The sequence below is a fragment of the Myxine glutinosa genome, chromosome 3 (assembly GCF_964187855.1).
Source record: "Myxine glutinosa chromosome 3, kmMyxGlut1.1, whole genome shotgun sequence".
In the NCBI taxonomy this organism is placed as follows: Eukaryota; Metazoa; Chordata; class Myxini; order Myxiniformes; family Myxinidae; genus Myxine; species Myxine glutinosa.
In genome coordinates this window covers 147,004,364-147,022,974 of record NC_136263.1, presented here as the reverse complement: position 1 = coordinate 147,022,974, position 18,611 = coordinate 147,004,364, and the positions used below count along the sequence as shown (strand labels likewise).

Genomic DNA, 18,611 nt, shown 5'->3' with positions numbered 1-18,611 from the left:
TAGAGGAGAGAGATCAATTTTTTTGAAGAAGTTTGTCAAAAGGAAGTGATGAGGAGGATAAGGGCAAAAGTTAAAGTCAGGAAGTTGGGAGGTGAAATATTGATGAAAGAGTGGAGAGTTTGGATTAAAGGTTGGAGAATGTGGTGAAGATATTGTGGTGGGAAAGACGGGGTTATAATGCATTTTCATGTGATTAGCGTCCTCTATACTCCGAAACGCTATTTTACATACATCCGCGATGTCTGTCTGTGAATTTGTATGTTTCCCGTTAATGGCGGCCATTTCCCACGCTGCGTTTGAAAAGATGCTGATTTGTTATGTTGCATTTTCATTTCACTTTTCTTGATGCAATATATTCAGTTACTTTATTGTCCCTTCTCGTAATCTCCCAATCAACATGAAGAACTGGATTAAAGTAGATTTAATACATATCTGCATGGTGGAACACAATTTAAAATAGCTATATTTTGCCCTCTTTTCAGACAAATCACATGCCAACGGCCAAATTTTTTGAAATCAACCTGATTTCAAGAGAAAATGGGTCTTCACACCAATTAGTAAATTCAATAAAATTACCGACGAAGGTGGCATTCGAACCCACGCGTGCAGAGCACAATGGATTAGCAGTCCATCACCTTAACCACTCGGCCACCTCGTCATGTACTTCCCTAAATTATTTTTCATTCCAGATAAAACTGTCATCACATACCAGGAATGGCTTTTCAAAGTTCAATGAACAATGCAACCTTGATTGCAACATTGCACAGAAATCACTCATAAATAATCAAGATAAAGAAAATATACATTTTCAATGAGATAAAATAAGAGAAGAGAGTTCAATTTTTTTGAAGAACTTTGACAAAGAAAGTGATGATGAGGAAAAGGGCAAAAGTTAAAGTTTGGAAGTTGGGAAGTGAAATATTGATGAAAGAGTGGAGAGTTTGGATGCAAGGTTGGAGAATGTGGTGAAGACATTGTGGTCGGAAAGACGGGGTTCTCATGTATTTTCATGTGATTAGCATCCTCGATACTCCGATACGCTATATTACATACATCTGCGATGTCTGTCTGTGAATTTGTATGTCTCCCGTTAATGGTGGCCATTTCCCACGCTGCGTTTGAAAAGATGCTGATTTGTGATGTTGCATTTTCATTTCACTTTCCTTGATGCAATATATTCAGTTACTTTCTTGTCCCTTGTCATAATCTCCAAATCAACATGAATATCTGGATTTAAGTGGATTTAATACATATCTGCATGGAGGAACACAATTTAAAATAGCTATATTTTGCCCTCTTTTCAGACAAATCACGTGCCAACATCCAAATTTTTTGAAGTCAATCTGGTTTCAAAGGAAAATTGGTCTCCACATCAATTAATAAATTCAATAAATTACCGACGAAGGTGGGATTCAAACTCCACGCGCGCAGAGCACAATGGATTAGCAGTCCATTACCTTAACCACTCTGCCACCTCGTCTTGTGCTTTCCTAAGTTATTTTTCATTCCAGATAAAACTGTCATCACATACCAGGATTGGCTTTTCAAAGTTCAATGAACAATGCAACCTTGATTGCAACATCGCACAGAAATCACTCATAAATAATCAAGATAAAGAAAATATACATTTTCAATGAGCTAGAATTAGAGAAGAGTGATCCATTTTTTTGAAGAAGTTTGACAAAAGGAAGTGATGAGGAGGATAAGGGCAAAAGTTAAAGTCAGGATGTTTGGAAGTGAAATATTGATGAAAGAGTGGAGAGTTTGGATGAAGGGTTGGGGAATGTGGTGAAGATATTGTGGTGGGAAAGATGGGGCTCTCATGTATTTTCATGTGATTAGCATCCTCGATACCCCGACACACGATATCACATGCATCTGCGATGTCTGTCTGTGAATTTGTATGTCTCCCGTTAATGGCGGCCATTTCACTTGCTGCGTTTGAAAAGATGTTGATTTGTTATGTTGCATTATTATTACACATTCCTTTATGCAATATATTCAGTTACTTTATTGTCCCTTCTCTTAATCTCCAAATCAACATGAACAACTGGATTAAAGTAGATTTAATACATATCTGCGTGGTGGAACACAATTTAAAATAGCTATATTTTGCCCTCTTTTCAGACAAATCACATGCCAACGGCCAAATTTTTTGAAATCAACCTGATTTCAAGAGAAAATGGGTCTCCACATCAATTAATAAATTCAATAAAATTAGCGACGTCAGAGGAATTCGAACCCACATGTCCAGAGCACTGTGGATTAGCAGTCCATCACCTTCACCACTAGGCCACCTCATCATATGTTTTCTCAGTTTATTTTTCATTCCAGACCAAACTGTCATCACATACAAGGAAGTTATTTTCAAAGTTCAATGAAAAATGCAAAATTGATTGCAACATCGCACAGAAATCACTCACAAATAATCAAGAGAAAGAAAATCGACATTTTCAATGAGATAAAATAAGAGAAGAGAGATCAATTTTTATGAAGAAGTTTCACAAAAGGAAGTGATGAGGACGATAGGGCAAAAGTTAAAGTTTGAAAGTTGGGAAGTGAAATATTGACGAAGGAGTGGAGAGTTTGGTTGAATGGTTGGAGAATGTGGTGAATATATTGTGGTGGGAGAGACGGGGATCTAATGTATTTTCATGTGATTGGCATCCTCTAAACCCCGAAAGGCTATTTTACATACATCCGCGATGTCTGTCTGTGAATTTGTATGTTTCCCGTTAATGGCGGCCATTTCCCATGCTGAGTTTGAAAAGATGCTGATTTGTTATGTTGCATTTTCATTTCACTTTTCTTGATGGAATATATTCAGTTACTTTATTGTCCCTTCTCGTAATCTCCAAATCAATATGAACAGCTGGATTAAAGTAGATTAAATACATATCTGCATGGCATAACACAATTGAAAATAGCTAAATGTTGCCCTCTTTTCAGACAAATCACGGATGAGGTCCAATTTTATTTTATGTAGCTGATTTCAAGAGAAAACGGGTCTCCACACCAATTACTAAATTCAATAAAATCACCAACAAAGGTGAGATTCAAACCCATGAGGGAAGAGCACAAAGGATTGGCAATCCATCACCTTAACCACTCGGCCATCTGGTCTTATATTTTCTTTGGTTATTTTTCATTCCAGACCATACTGTAATCACATAGAAGGAAGTTATTTTCAAAGTTCAACAAACAATGCAAACTTCATTGCAACATCGCACAGAAATCACTCACAAATAATCAAGAGAAAGAAAATCGACATTTTCAATGAGCTAAAATAAGAGAAGAGAGTTCAATTTTTATGAAGAAGTTTGACAAAAGGAGGTGATGAGAAGGATAAGGGCAAAAGTTAAAGTTAGGAAGTTGGGAAGTGAAATATTGATGAAAGAGTCGAGAGTTTAGATGAAAGGTTGGAGAATGTGGTGAAGATATTGTGGTGGGAAAGACGGAGTTCTAATGTATTTTTTATGTGATTAGCATCCTCGATACTCCAATACGCTATATTACATGCATCCGCGATGTCTGTCTGTGAATTGCGATATGACAGACATCCGCGATGTCTGTCTGTGAATTGGAATGTCTCCCGTTAATGGCGGCCATTTCCCATGCTGTGTTTGAAAATATGCTAATTTGTTATGCTGCATTTTCATTTCACTTTTCTTGATGCAATATATTCAGTGACTTTATTGTCCCTTCTCATAATCTCAAAATCAACATGAACATCTGGATTAAAGTAGATTTAATACATATCTGCATGGCGGAACACAATTTAAAATAATTATATTTTGCCCTCGTTTCAGACAAATCACATATTAAAGTCCAAATTTTTTGAAATCAAGCTGATTTCAAGAGAAAACGGGTCTCCACACCAATCAATAAATTTAATAAAATTACCGACGAAGGTGGGTTTCGAACGAACGAATGCTGAGCACAATGGATTAGCAACCCATCACCTTAACCACTCGGCCACATTGTCTTGTACTTCCCCAAATGATTTTTCATTCCAGATAAAACTGTCATCACAAACCAGGAATGGCTTTTCAAAGTTCAATGAACAATGCAACCTTGATTGCAACATCGCACAGAAATCACTCATAAATAATCAAGAGAAAGAAAATATACATTTTCAATGAGCTAGAATTAGAGGAGAGAGATCAATTTTTTTGAAGAAGTTTGTCAAAAGGAAGTGATGAGGAGGATAAGGGCAAAAGTTAAAGTCAGGAAATTGGGAGGTGAAATATTGATGAAAGAGTGGAGAGTTTGGATTAAAGGTTGGAGAATGTGGTGAAGATATTGTGGTGGGAAAGACGGGGTTCTAATGCATTTTCATGTGATTAGCGTCCTCTATACTCCGAAACGCTATTTTACGTACATCCGCGATGTCTGTCTGTGAATTTGGATGTTTCCCGTTAATGGCGGCCATTTCCCACGCTGCGTTTGAAAAGATACTGATTTGTTATGTTGCATTTTCATTTCACTTTTCTTGATTCAATATATTCAGTTACTTTATTGTCCCTTCTCGTAATCTCCCAATCAACATGAAGAACTGGATTAAAGTAGATTTAATACATATGTGCATGGTGGAACACAATTTAAAATAGCTATATTTTGCCCTCTTTTCAGACAAATCACATGCCAACGGCTAAATTTTTTGAAATCAACCTGATTTCAAGAGAAAATGGGTCTTCACACCAATTAATAAATTTAATAAAATTACCGACAAATGTGGGATTCAAACCCACGCGTGCAGAGCACAATGGATTTACAGTCCATCATCTGAACCACTCAGCCACCTCGTCTAATATTTTCTCAAGTTATTTTTCATTCCTGACCAAACTGTCATCACATACAAGGAAGTTATTTTCAAAGTTCAATGAACACTGCAAAATTGATTGCAACATCGCACAGTAATCTCTCACAAATAATACAGAGAAAAAAATCTACATTTTCTCTGAACTAAAATGAGAGAAGAGAGATCAATTTTTATGAAGAAGTTTCACAAAAGGAAGTGATGAGGAGGACAAGGGCAAAAGTTAAAGTTCGAAAGTTGGGAAGTGAAATATTGATGAAAGGGGGGAGAGTTTGGTTGAAAGGATGGAGAATGTGGTGAAGACATTGTGGTGGGAGAGACGGGGCTCTAATGTATTTTCATGTGTTTAGCATCCTCTATAATCCGAAACGCGATTTTACATACACCGGCGATCTGTCTGTGAATTTGTATGTCTCCCGTTAATGGCGGCCATTTCCCACGCTGCGTTTGAAAAGATGCTGATTTGTTATGTTGCATTTTCATTTCACTTTTCTTGATGCAATATATTCAGTTACTTTCTTGTCCCTTCTCATAATCTCCAAATCAACATGAATATCTGGAATTAAGTGGATTTAATACATATCTGCATGGTGGAACACAATTTAAAATAGCTATATTTTGCCCTCTTTTCAGACAAATTACATGTCAACGTCCAAATTTTTTGAAATCAATCTGATTTCAAAGGAAAATGGGTCTCCCATCAATTAATAAATTCAATAAAATTACCGACGAAGGTGGGATTCAAACCCACACGGGCAGAGAACAATGGACTAGCAGTCCATCGCCTTAACCACTTGGCCACCTCGCCATGTGCTTCCCTACATTATTTTTCATTCCAGATAAAACTGTCATCACATACCAGGAATGGCTTTTCAAAGTTCAATGAACAATGCAACCTTGATTGCAACATTGCACAGAAATCACTCATAAATAATCAAGCTAAAGAAAATATACATTTTCAATGAGCGAGAATTAGAGAAGAGTGATCCATTTTTTTGAAGAAGTTTGACAAAAGGAAGTGCTGAGGAGGATAAGGGCAAAAGTTAAAGTTCGGAAGTTGGGAAGTGAAATATTGATGAAAGGGGGGAGAGTTTGGTTGAAAGGATGGAGCATGTGGTGAAGACATTGTGGTGGGAGAGACGGAGCTCTAATGTATTTTCAGTTCATTAGCATCCTCTATAATCCGAAATGCGATTTTACATACACCGGCGGTCTGTCTGTGAATTTGTATGTCTCCCGTTAATGGCGGCCATTTCCCACGCTGCGTTTGAAAAGATGCTGATTTGTTATGTAGCATTTACTTTTCACTTTTCTTGATGCAGTATATTGAGTTACTTTCTTGTCACTTCTCATAATCTCCAAATCAACATGAATATCTGGAATTAAGTGGATTTAATACATATCTGCATGGTCGAACACAATTTAAAATAGCTATATTTTGCCCTCTTTTCAGACAAATTATATGTCAAAGTCCAAATTTTTTGAAATCAATCTGATTTCAAAGGAAAATGGGTCTCCCATCAATTAATAAATTCAATAAAATTACCGACGAAGGTGGGATTCGAACCCACGCGTGCAGAGCACAATGGATTAGCAGTCCATCGCCTTAACCACTCGGCCACCTCATCATGTGCTTCTCTAAATTATTATACATTCCAGATAAAACTGTCAACACATACCAGGAATGGCTTTTCAAAGTTCAATGAACAATGCAACCTTGATTGCAACATCGCACAGAAATCACTCATAAATAATCAAGATAAAGAAAATATACATTTTCAAATGAGCTAGAATGAGAGAAGAGTGATCCATTTTTTTGAAGAAGTTTGACAAAAGGAAGTGATGAGGAGGATAAGGGCAAAAGTTAAAGTCAGGAAGTTGGGAAGTGAAATATTGATGAAAGAGTGGAGAGTTTGGATTAAAGGTTGGAGAATGTGGTGAAGATATTGTTACAGACGCGGCTTTAGATGTTATATTGACCGAGCGGTGGTGTATTTAACCGCGTCCGAACAGTTACTCCCCGATTAGAACCCGATTCCACCCGACGTTGACCAGATCGCCCCACAGATATTCAATCGGGAAACCTCTAAAGCGACCGAAAGAGAATGAAAAAGAAGAAGAAGAAGAATACGGAGGAAGAACAGATTTATTATACACACACAAGCAATGGATGGAAGAAGCAGTAACACAGCGAATCGTTAACTTACACTATTCATTTTTACTTAACCCCAAGACAACGAGCAGGACAGGACGTTCACACTTACACAGGGGATATTGCAGGCAGGTAGGGCTTGAGGTGGATTGCTTGAGAGGGAGGCAAAGTCGGAAGGCAGCAGCTCGCAATTCCTCGCGGTTTTGGCGGGAAAACCCTCCGTCGCGTATCCGCTGCGGTAGACGTCACGTGCTGGTTCGGCACACCTGCTCCTCTTCTTGTGGTGGAGCCGTCTCCCTCCTTTCAGCGCGTCTCTCCAAAGCTGGTTTCCTTGCCGAGTACCTCTCCTCTTTGGCTTGGAGCGTTTCGCATCTCACCGCTCCTCTTGGTGCAGCCTCTTTGCTCCTCCCAGGTCATCTCCTAAAGCAGTCCCTTACAGTCGCTTTTATCACCTCGGGCGAAATCAAGCCGCCGGCTCCGAGGGCACGCCTACCGGGTCGCTCACCGCGGTGCTGATTGGCTGTTAGGGCTGGTTCACTCCTTCCCTCTTATGACGAGGTGGAGACACGCCTTTCTTCTCCGACTCAAAGCACATGGGCAATGGCGGCCTGCAGGATTGAAAACAACTCCCCTTTTGAAAGGAACTTTGGAGAGCGGGGATGTTTGGGGAAATTGGAAGGGCCTACGCTTATTTTGTTTGATACAATGCAAAGTCAATCTAGTGGGAAACACATATTTAGCCTACATGGAATAAGGAAATACACTATTTAAAAGATATATCGTGACCTGCGTGTAAGTTTCATGGAATTAACTAGGAGGACGGCTGCGACCATTATTTACATTACGAGGATGTTACCATACTTTTGTAACGTTCACATTGTAACGTTTCCACATTCGTTACACTTCCTCCAAAATTGTTACACTTCTCAAAAACCGTTACACTTCTCAAATTCGTTACACACTTCTCAAAATCGTTACACTGCACCCTCCTTTCTTCAGGCCCGTGCTCAGGCCTACTAAACTTTAACTTAGTGTGACACGTAGGTGTAATTCCCTCTACAATTAACCTGACCCTGAGTGTGACAATTTAAAAACACAAATAAGTATGTCCCCCTATTGCATTGCACCCTGTCTAACAGACTCAAGCCCACAGCTAACCGAATTACGGAATTATTCTCAAACTATACATTTACGGTGGGGAGCATTATTTACAATGACGTGATTTCTTATTTACAACGCAACCCAGGACCTGTGTTTTTTTTTTTTTTTTCTTTTTAGGGAACAAGAAAAAGAAATTCCTGTTGGGAGGGAGGAGACAGCACGCATTGCATCGATGCACCAGTACCAATACCACCAAAGCACCCAAAAGCACCAAAAGCACCACAAAGCACCAAAAGCACCACAAAGCACCAAAAGCACCACTCGGTGCGCAGTCACCATGGTTCATAATAAACACAACAAAACAACTGGTGGTGGTCTTCTCTTTCTCTGCTGGGCCGATGTTCTTCCCGACGTCTTCTGGCTTCATGCGGCCTAGTTGGAAATAATAAAAAGCACAACTTGTGTCCATTTTTATTTAGGGCCTCAGGGGCCAACTAAGGGTGGTCCACCTGTTTGGCATAGGTGCCACCTTACCGAGGTCCGCAAGCAAGATTCCCTGGCCACTATGGCCGGTCTCCAACAGAGGTGCCCTGCCCCAGAACCTGGGGTCCATCAAGTGGTACTTGGCCGCAGAACAGCGGTCCATAAAGTGGTACATCAACGCAATGCATGCTGGTTCTGGGAATCTCGGGCGCACAATGGCCACCTCACGCATGCTCCCCTCGGCACCCAATGGCGCACAGGTCATGTGGGAGACAAGAGAAAGACAATTGAGCGAGGGGTAAGGTCACAAGGGTACACGTCAATAAGGCAATGCAAGGCGAAATGCGTACGGAGGGCGAAGTGAGAAAGCTCGTCCCTACCGTACGTCACCCCCCTGTCACCTACCCTACCCTTGCTCTTACCCCATATGTACAAAAATCTACACATTTACAAATTCGTCACTACTGTCACGTCTTCCCCATATTTCCCCTATACCAAATTCGTCTCCACAATCCCTCTACTTCAAAATTTGCCATCACCAATTCATCATCAATCCTCATAAGGAGGGAGAGATGGAATTACGCACAATGTCACACCCACGTCATGATGTGTCTCACAATCCAAACATTTGCATCATAAAAAATAATCAAAACATGGCATGGTGTGGAGTACCTGTCACCTCAGGTGAGTGGATGCAGATGGTGCGAGGAGATCCTTCATCCTAACTATCCTCTAAATGACTTTAACACACTTTACACTACCCGGGGTCTCTCCCTGCCAATCCATTGGCCAACTTACACTATGGGTTCTAAAAACCAATTCCCATTGACCAAACTGTGGTGCCTCTCAATTTGGGGTCTCACTCCCCCGATTCATCTCCCGGTGCTCTCGCACAATTTCTGGGCTGCGACGTCTAGCTCTCCCAACAGGTCTACCCACCTGCACACCTCCACCACTGTAGTTGCCACCCGAGCTTACCTAGCTCCTCACCCTAACCTAACTAACTGGGGACAGCCCCTCTCCTGGCTCTGTCACCCCATGGTGCCCTCTGGCACTGGGCTACCCGGGTCCGTCCTCCGGATCCTCGGGCCCCATCCACAACAACTACTACCGGCTCCCAGAGCCCACCTGCGGCCTCACCTGGCCGACATCCTCACAGTGGTGGAGTGCCCAAACCAACTACACACACTAACAGGCTACACGCCCAGCTATTTCCACAACACTAATGCACCCATTCACATACCATTCTGCCACCCGCACCACAGATGCCAATATCCAACCACAATTTACCTGTACCCTCTACCTAACACTTACACTACCCGCCCCGGGTATCCGTGATGGGGGTCCACTCTTCCCCCATTCACACCTTCGCACCATCCACTCCACTCCACAATTTCCACCATTCTCACTCCACGACCATCCATTCCAATACTCCAGATATTCCACACTACCATTTATTCCACACAGCCACATACACCTGTTGTTGCACACCGGTGCCCTCACACCTGGTGCCACCTGCACCCTCCTTTCTTCCTGGACCATTTGGTCAACACAACACGCAATCACCACTACTCCCTCATACACTGCTCCACACACCTGTTCAGTTGCACACCTGTGCAATCACACCTGTTCCATTCTCACCTGTTCAATCCTCACACACATGGCATCATCTCAGCTAACTACTCTCCTCTGAAACTTGCGCTTCCCAGTCGTCCCTTTAAACTATTGCGCTCCCACGTCATTATAATCCACACTAAACTACCTGCGTCCCCACTACAGGTATCAGTCACTAACTAAACTTAACGTTACCTAATGTCATCTTCTAGGGCCCTACACACAATATAACCTAACCCACCCGGGCTAGTTTTCACTGCCATACACCCCATAAACTATAGCTCCTTTGCCCCACCTGTGAGGGATGGTGGATTTGCCATCCCTCCACATCGGGGGTCTCTCACTATCAATTTTGTTCGTCCAGATTCCAACCAATTCAAAAATTTTCCATTTACTGCCAATTCTACCCACCTTTCGAAATTTCGTATCAATTCACTATCACTATCACCATCACCCGTCTACTTATTACATCCTCTCGGTGCGCCAATTCACGTCTACAGCCCGGCTTCGTACAGCCGAGCAATGAACGCGGATTCTTTTGTGCCGGCCGCTGGATGCGTCCCGCATTCGGGGCAGGGGCGGGGGCTTACCCGGGCCGAGATCCCATGCACCACCTCGGCGTGGAGCCATCCAATGTCCCGATCTCGACCTGCCGGCACGTCTCAACAAAACGTGGTCGCCATGACGACCCTTCCTATCCAGCTGCCCGCTCCGCCTAGTGGAGCCCGGACGCGGCCGTTCCAAGCGAGGCACAGCGTGGATCGCGTACGGCGGTTCTTTCGAAACCGCCGTGGTTCGGATCCCCGCTGGTCCTCGCGGCACGCGAAGCTGCCCGACGCGCACCGAGGGCCCGATTCGGCTATAAGCCGCCCTAACCGCTAAACTGGTTACCGTCGACGCTTCACCTGGACGCTTACATGCATACGCTACCCCTTTCTTGCTCATACATGCTGCTGTTCCCATTCTCCTCGTACCTTTCCTTACACACCTCGGTACACTCATTCCGCTCACAGCCTTGGTCACACACCTGACCACCGAACACCTTGGCACACATTCGTCGCTCGCACACCTCACCAACACACCTCCTCGCGCCCCTTCCTCGGTCACCTCCTCTGTGACCATCACAGGTGTGCTTTCACTCGCACACCCCACCACGTGCCTCACGACCAATTCCAGCGTGCATTCCCACTCACGCTCTACCATTCCAGGTGTGCATCCTTCCATTCCAGGTGTAGATCCTCGCTCACCTGTCACAACCAACTCACGCTCCTTGTCACTCTCACTACTCTCACCACTACTCTTGACAGCGCACTCACCCTTACTCTCGACAGCGCACTCTTTCCTCATGCACCTGTCCGTTACACACCTTTCTCGCGCACACTCTCCCGTTACACCCTCTGTAACTCTCACCACAGGCGTGCATTCTCCTTCACTCTTGACAGCGCACTCTTTCCCAATGCACCCGTCCGTTACACACCTTTCTCGCGCATCCTTTTGCGCACACTCTTTCGTTACTTCCTCCGTAACACTTACCACACCGCGCTTCCATGTACCCCCTCGCACACGCGCTTCGACCAACTCACTCTTGACGGCACACTCACTCCTCGGCGTGCACTTTTTCCTCACACACCCCATGGTCGGACATTCTCGCACACCTCTTTTTTCGCACACCAGACCTGTCGCACACTTCACCAACGGCCTTTCACGAACACCCGGATCCAAAGCAACCCCCAAGCCGACTGAAGCTTTCCTCACATCATATACATTGCCACTCACCTCCGTACTTCGTCGTCGCACCTCCTCTGCCACCTGCAAACTTTTTATTTGGTTAGTGAGCACCTCATCATGATTTGAACACAGACCTTGTACATATTCCATTACCTCCTCCTGGATTTCTCTCTTAGTTTCTGTCCGTCCCTTCTTAATTTCACTCACCTCTTCTTCCACTTCCTCTAGTTTTTGTTTAACCTCTTTTATTTCTCGGTGCGTCTCCTCAAGTTCGTCCTCTAGGGCTACCGTGACCGTCTCTATGTGCATCCTCACCTGCCGGTCCTTTGTCTCCATTATCTCTGTCACCTCGTCCACCCTCATTGTCAGTTCCTCGCGTACCATCTGACATTGCCTCTGTGTCGCTATCAAGTCATTTTTTATTTCTTTTTGTGTCGCCTTTTACCCTCCGAGTACTGCAGTGTTCCTTTGAACCTGCTCCACTAACTTCGTTTGTCCCTCTGTCAGCTGTTCCACCTCCTCCGTCAGATCTTCTATTCCCCCTTGTAACTTAGCCGTATTATTTCTCACCTCTTTCTCCATACGCTTCTCACCTCGCTTTACCTCCTCGCGTAGCCCCGAAACCTCCTCACTTACCCCTCGTCGTATTTCCTCCATCTCTTTTGTAGATGCCACCCTCATCTGTCCCAATTCATCCCTCTGAGCATCCAGTTTGGTTTCTACCCCGATTTTCACCTCCTCTATCTGCTCTCCCATTTGTTTGATTTCCCTGGCAGATTGTTCCCCTATTTCCCGCAATTTGTCCTCCATCCTATTCTCTAACCCCATTAACCCATTTTTCACCCCCTCTAACTGATTCTCCTGGGCAGCCATTCTGTTTTCCACCCCCGTTAACCCATTCTTTACCTCTTTTATCCCGTGTCTAACCCCTCAAAATTATTGTCTAACTTCTCACCGGTACCCCTCGCTTCGTCCCTCATTACCCCCATTTGGTTTCCCATTACCCCCATTTGGCCCTCCAATCGCTCACCCTGAGCATCCATCCGGTTCCCCATTACCCCCATTTGGCCCTCCAATCGCTCACCCTGAGCATCCATCCGGTTCCCCATTACCCCCATTTGCCCCATAATGGCCCCCATCATTCTGCTTTCCATTCGTTCCATAATGTCGTTTTCTTTCTGCATTTCCACCATGAATTGGGCCATGAAGGCTTGCATTTGGGCCACCGTTGGTAGTACCAAGGGTGCGGCCGCAGCTGCCCCAACCTCGTGCGCAAGAGCGCCATTTTGTGCGTCTGAAACCTCCGCAACCACATTGCTATTTTTCTCCTCCTCCCTTTCCTCCACATACATTTCCCCGAGGTCCTGGGTCGATTCCACCCTGTCTATCTCTCCCACCGACATCCGATCGCCTTGATTGTCCATGGCGCGATCTCAAAATTCGGGTTTTGCTTTAAAACAAAACAAATTTCGTCAGCTCGTAATTTTGACCAAAAATTTTTTCTACACGTTTTAAAAATTTGATTCGGGCCTCGAATATCACTCCCTGACACCAATTGTTACTGCTATAACACAATTGGTGTTCCAAAATTTGGGCCTAACAAATTTAGTCCCAGGTCCGAATCCAACTCCTGACAACCAATTGTTACAGATGCGGCTTTAGATGTTTTATTGACCGAGCGGTGGTGTATTTAACCGCGTCCGAACAGTTACTCCCCGATTAGAACCCGATTCCACCCGACGTTGACCAGATCGCCCCACAGATATTCAATCGGGAAACCTCTAAAGCGACCGAAAGAGAATGAAAAAGAAGAAGAAGAAGAATACGGAGGAAGAACAGATTTATTATACACACACAAGCAATGGATGGAAGAAGCAGTAACACAGCGAATCGTTAACTTACACTATTCATTTTTACTTAACCCCAAGACAACGAGCAGGACAGGACGTTCACACTTACACAGGGGATATTGCAGGCAGGTAGGGCTTGAGGTGGATTGCTTGAGAGGGAGGCAAAGTCGGAAGGCAGCAGCTCGCAATTCCTCGCGGTTTTGGCGGGAAAACCCTCCGTCGCGTATCCGCTGCGGTAGACGTCATGCGCTGGTTCGGCACACCTGCTCCTCTTCTTGTGGTGGAGCCGTCTCCCTCCTTTCAGCGCGTCTCTCCAAAGCTGGTTTCCTTGCCGAGTACCTCTCCTCTTTGGCTTGGAGCATTTCGCATCTCACCGCTCCTCTTGGTGCAGCCTCTTTGCTCCTCCCAGGTCATCTCCTAAAGCAGTCCCTTACAGTCGCTTTTATCACCTCGGGCGAAATCAAGCCGCCGGCTCCGAGGGCACGCCTACCGGGTCGCTCACCGCGGTGCTGATTGGCTGTTAGGGCTTCCCTCTTATGACGAGGTGGAGACACGCCTTTCTTCTCCGACTCAAAGCACATGGGCAATGGCGGCCTGCGGGATTGAAAACAACTCCCCTTTTGAAAGGAACTTTGGAGAGCGGGGATGTTTGGGGAAATTGGAAGGGCCTACGCTTATTTTGTTTGATACAATGCAAAGTCAATCTAGTGGGAAACACATATTTAGCCTACATGGAATAAGGAAATACACTATTTAAAAGATATATCGTGACCTGCGTGTAAGTTTCATGGAATTAACTAGGAGGACGGCTGCGACCATTATTTACATTACGAGGATGTTACCATACTTTTGTAACGTTCACATTGTAACGTTTCCACATTCGTTACACTTCCTCCAAAATTGTTACACTTCTCAAAAACCGTTACACTTCTCAAATTCGTTACACACTTCTCAAAATCGTTACAATATTGTGGTGGGAAAGACGGGGTTTTAATGCATTTTCATGTGATTAGCATCCTCTATACTCCGAAACGCTAGTTTACATGCATCCGCAATGTCTCTCTGTGAATTTGTATGTCTCCCATTAATGGCGGCCACATCCCATGCTGCGTTTGAAAAGATACTGATTTGTTATGTTGCATTTTCATTTCACTTTTCTTGATGCAATATATTCAGTTACTTTCTTTTCCCTTCTCATAATCTCCAAATCAACATGAATATCTGGAATTAAGTGGATTTAATACATATCTGCATGGTGGAACACAATTTAAAATAGCTATATTTTGCCCTCTTTTCAGAGAAATTACATGTCAACGTCCAAATTTTTTGAAATCAATCTGATTTCAAAGGAAAATGGGTCTCCCATCAATTAATAAATTCAATAAAATTACCGACGAAGGTGGGATTCGAACCCACGCGTGCAGAGCACAATGGATTAGCAGTCCATCGCCTTAACCACTCGGCCACCTCGTCATGTGCTTCCCTAAATTATTTTTCATTCCAGATAAAACTGTCATCACATACCAGGAATGGCTTTTCAAAGTTCAATGAACAATGCAACCTTGATTGCAACATTGCACAGAAATCACTCATAAATAATCAAGATAAAGAAAATATACATTTTCAATGAGATAAAATAAGAGAAGAGAGATCAATTTTTTTGAAGAACTTTGACAAAGAAAGTGATGATGAGGAAAAGGGCAAAAGTTAAAGTTTGGAAGTTGGGAAGTGAAATATTGATGAAAGAGTGGAGAGTTTGGATGCAAGCTTGGAGAATGTGGTGAAGACATTGTGGTCGGAAAGACGGGGTTCTCATGTATTTTCATGTGCTTAGCATCCTCGATACTCCGATACGCTATATTACATACATCTGCGATGTCTGTCTGTGAATTTGTATGTCTCCCGTTAATGGCGGCCATTTCCCACGCTGCGTTTGAAAAGATGCTGATTTGTGATGTTGCATTTTCATTTCACTTTTCTTGATGCAATATATTCAGTTACTTTCTTGTCCCTTGTCATAATCTCCAAATCAACATGAATATCTGGAATTAAGTGGATTTAATACATATCTGCATGGAGGAACACAATTTAAAATAGCTATACTTTGCCCTCTTTTCAGACAAATCACGTGCCAACATCCAAATTTTTTGAAGGCAATCTGATTTCAAAGGAAAATTGGTCTCCACATCAATTAATAAATTCAATAAAATTACTGACGAAGGTGGGATCCAAACCCACGCATGCAGAGCACAATGGATCAGCCGTCCACCGCCTTGACCACTCGGCCACCTCGTCTTACATTTTCTCTGGTTATTTTTCATTTCCGACCAAACTGTCATCAGTCATCACATACAATGAAGTTATTTTCAAAGTTCAATGAAAAATGCAAAATTGATTGCAACATCGCATAGAAATCACTCACAAATAATCAAGAGAAAGAAAATCGACATTTTCAATGAGATAAAATAAGAGAAGAGAGATCAATTTTTTTGAAGAAGTTTGTCAAAAGGAAGTGATGAGGAAGATAAGGGCAAAAGTTAAAGTTTGGAAGTTGGGAGGTGAAATATTGATGAAAGAGTGGAGAGTTTGGATTAAAGGTTGGAGAATGTGGTGAAGATATTGTGGTGGGAAAGACGGGGTTCTAATGCATTTTCATGTGATTAGCGTCCTCTATACTCCGAAACGCTATTTTACGTACATCCGCGATGTCTGTCTGTGAATTTGGATGTTTCCCGTTAATGGCGGCCATTTCCCACGCTGCGTTTGAAAAGATACTGATTTGTTATGTTGCATTTTCATTTCACTTTTCTTGATTCAATATATTCAGTTACTTTATTGTCCCTTCTCGTAATCTCCCAATCAACATGAAGAACTGGATTAAAGTAGATTTAATACATATCTGCATGGTGGAACACAATTTAAAATAGCTATATTTTGCCCTCTTTTCAGACAAATCACATGCCAACGGCTAAATTTTTTGAAATCAACCTGATTTCAAGAGAAAATGGGTCTTCACACCAATTAATAAATTTAATAAAATTACCGACAAATGTGGGATTCAAACCCACGCGTGCAGAGCACAATGGATTTACAGTCCATCATCTGAACCACTCAGCCACCTCGTCTAATATTTTCTCAAGTTATTTTTCATTCCCGACCAAACTGTCATCACATACAAGGAAGTTATTTTCAAAGTTCAATGAACACTGCAAAATTGATTGCAACATCGCACAGTAATCTCTCACAAATAATACAGAGAAAAAAATCTACATTTTCTCTGAACTAAAATGAGAGAAGAGAGATCAATTTTTATGAAGAAGTTTCACAAAAGGAAGTGATGAGGAGGACAAGGGCAAAAGTTAAAGTTCGAAAGTTGGGAAGTGAAATATTGATGAAAGGGGGGAGAGTTTGGTTGAAAGGATGGAGAATGTGGTGAAGACATTGTGGTGGGAGAGACGGGGCTCTAATGTATTTTCATGTGTTTAGCATCCTCTATAATCCGAAACGCGATTTTACATACACCGGCGATCTGTCTGTGAATTTGTATGTCTCCCGTTAATGGCGGCCATTTCCCACGCTGCGTTTGAAAAGATGCTGATTTGTTATGTAGCATTTACTTTTCACTTTTCTTGATGCAGTATATTGAGTTACTTTCTTGTCACTTCTCATAATCTCCAAATCAACATGAATATCTGGAATTAAGTGGATTTAATACATATCTGCATGGTCGAACACAATTTAAAATAGCTATATTTTGCCCTCTTTTCAGACAAATTACATGTCAAAGTCCAAATTTTTTGAAATCAATCTGATTTCAAAGGAAAATGGGTCTCCCATCAATTAATAAATTCAATAAAATTACCGACGAAGGTGGGATTCGAACCCACGCGTGCAGAGCACAATGGATTAGCAGTCCATCGCCTTAACCACTCGGCCACCTCGTCATGTGCTTCTCTAAATTATTTTACATTCCAGATAAAACTGTCAACACATACCAGGAATGGCTTTTCAAAGTTCAATGAACAATGCAACCTTGATTGCAACATCGCACAGAAATCACTCATAAATAATCAAGATAAAGAAAATATACATTTTCAAATGAGCTAGAATGAGAGAAGAGTGATCCATTTTTTTGAAGAAGTTTGACAAAAGGAAGTGCTGAGGAGGATAAGGGCAAAAGTTAAAGTCCGGAAGTTGGGAAGTGAAATATTGATGAAAGGGTGGAGAGTTTGGATTAAAGGTTGGAGAATGTGGTGAAGATATTGTGGTGGGAAAGACGGGGTTTTAATGCATTTTCATGTGATTAGCATCCTCTATACTCCGAAACGCTATTTTACATGCATCCGCAATGTCTCTCTGTGAATTTGTATGTCTCCCATTAATGGCGGCCACATCCCATGCTGCGTTTGAAAAGATACTGATTTGTTATGTTGCATTTTCATTTCACTTTTCTTGATGCAATATATTCAGTTACTTTCTTTTCCCTTCTCATAATCTCCAAATCAACATGAATATCTGGAATTAAGTGGATTTAATACATATCTGCATGGTGGAACACAATTTAAAATAGCTATATTTTGCCCTCTTTTCAGAGAAATTACATGTCAACGTCCAAATTTTTTGAAATCAATCTGATTTCAAAGGAAAATGGGTCTCCCATCAATTAATAAATTCAATAAAATTACCGACGAAGGTGGGATTCGAACCCACGCGTGCAGAGCACAATGGATTAGCAGTCCATCGCCTTAACCACTCGGCCACCTCGTCATGTGCTTCCCTAAATTATTTTTCATTCCAGATAAAACTGTCATCACATACCAGGAATGGCTTTTCAAAGTTCAATGAACAATGCAACCTTGATTGC

General features: G+C 42.6%; 10 non-coding genes across 10 annotated transcripts; all 10 read right to left on the bottom strand.

Annotated features, from left to right (window-relative positions):
- Positions 1–576: 576 nt before the first annotated feature.
- TRNAS-GCU (transfer RNA serine (anticodon GCU)) lies at positions 577–658 on the bottom strand. Its single transcript has one exon. It is a non-coding gene; the product is annotated as a tRNA-Ser (tRNA).
- A 739-nt stretch (positions 659–1,397) lies between these two features.
- Positions 1,398–1,480, bottom strand: TRNAS-GCU (transfer RNA serine (anticodon GCU)). The gene has a single exon. It is a non-coding gene; the product is annotated as a tRNA-Ser (tRNA).
- A 3,246-nt stretch (positions 1,481–4,726) lies between these two features.
- Positions 4,727–4,808, bottom strand: TRNAS-GCU (transfer RNA serine (anticodon GCU)). The gene has a single exon. It is a non-coding gene; the product is annotated as a tRNA-Tyr (tRNA).
- Positions 4,809–5,545: 737 nt separating this feature from the next.
- TRNAS-GCU (transfer RNA serine (anticodon GCU)) lies at positions 5,546–5,627 on the bottom strand. Its single transcript has one exon. It is a non-coding gene; the product is annotated as a tRNA-Ser (tRNA).
- A 738-nt stretch (positions 5,628–6,365) lies between these two features.
- TRNAS-GCU (transfer RNA serine (anticodon GCU)) lies at positions 6,366–6,447 on the bottom strand. Its single transcript has one exon. It is a non-coding gene; the product is annotated as a tRNA-Ser (tRNA).
- Positions 6,448–15,138: 8,691 nt separating this feature from the next.
- TRNAS-GCU (transfer RNA serine (anticodon GCU)) lies at positions 15,139–15,220 on the bottom strand. The gene has a single exon. It is a non-coding gene; the product is annotated as a tRNA-Ser (tRNA).
- A 740-nt stretch (positions 15,221–15,960) lies between these two features.
- On the bottom strand, positions 15,961–16,042 carry TRNAS-GCU (transfer RNA serine (anticodon GCU)). Its single transcript has one exon. It is a non-coding gene; the product is annotated as a tRNA-Ser (tRNA).
- A 748-nt stretch (positions 16,043–16,790) lies between these two features.
- TRNAY-GUA (transfer RNA tyrosine (anticodon GUA)) lies at positions 16,791–16,872 on the bottom strand. Its single transcript has one exon. It is a non-coding gene; the product is annotated as a tRNA-Tyr (tRNA).
- Positions 16,873–17,609: 737 nt separating this feature from the next.
- Positions 17,610–17,691, bottom strand: TRNAS-GCU (transfer RNA serine (anticodon GCU)). Its single transcript has one exon. It is a non-coding gene; the product is annotated as a tRNA-Ser (tRNA).
- A 741-nt stretch (positions 17,692–18,432) lies between these two features.
- On the bottom strand, positions 18,433–18,514 carry TRNAS-GCU (transfer RNA serine (anticodon GCU)). Its single transcript has one exon. It is a non-coding gene; the product is annotated as a tRNA-Ser (tRNA).
- Positions 18,515–18,611: the final 97 nt, after the last annotated feature.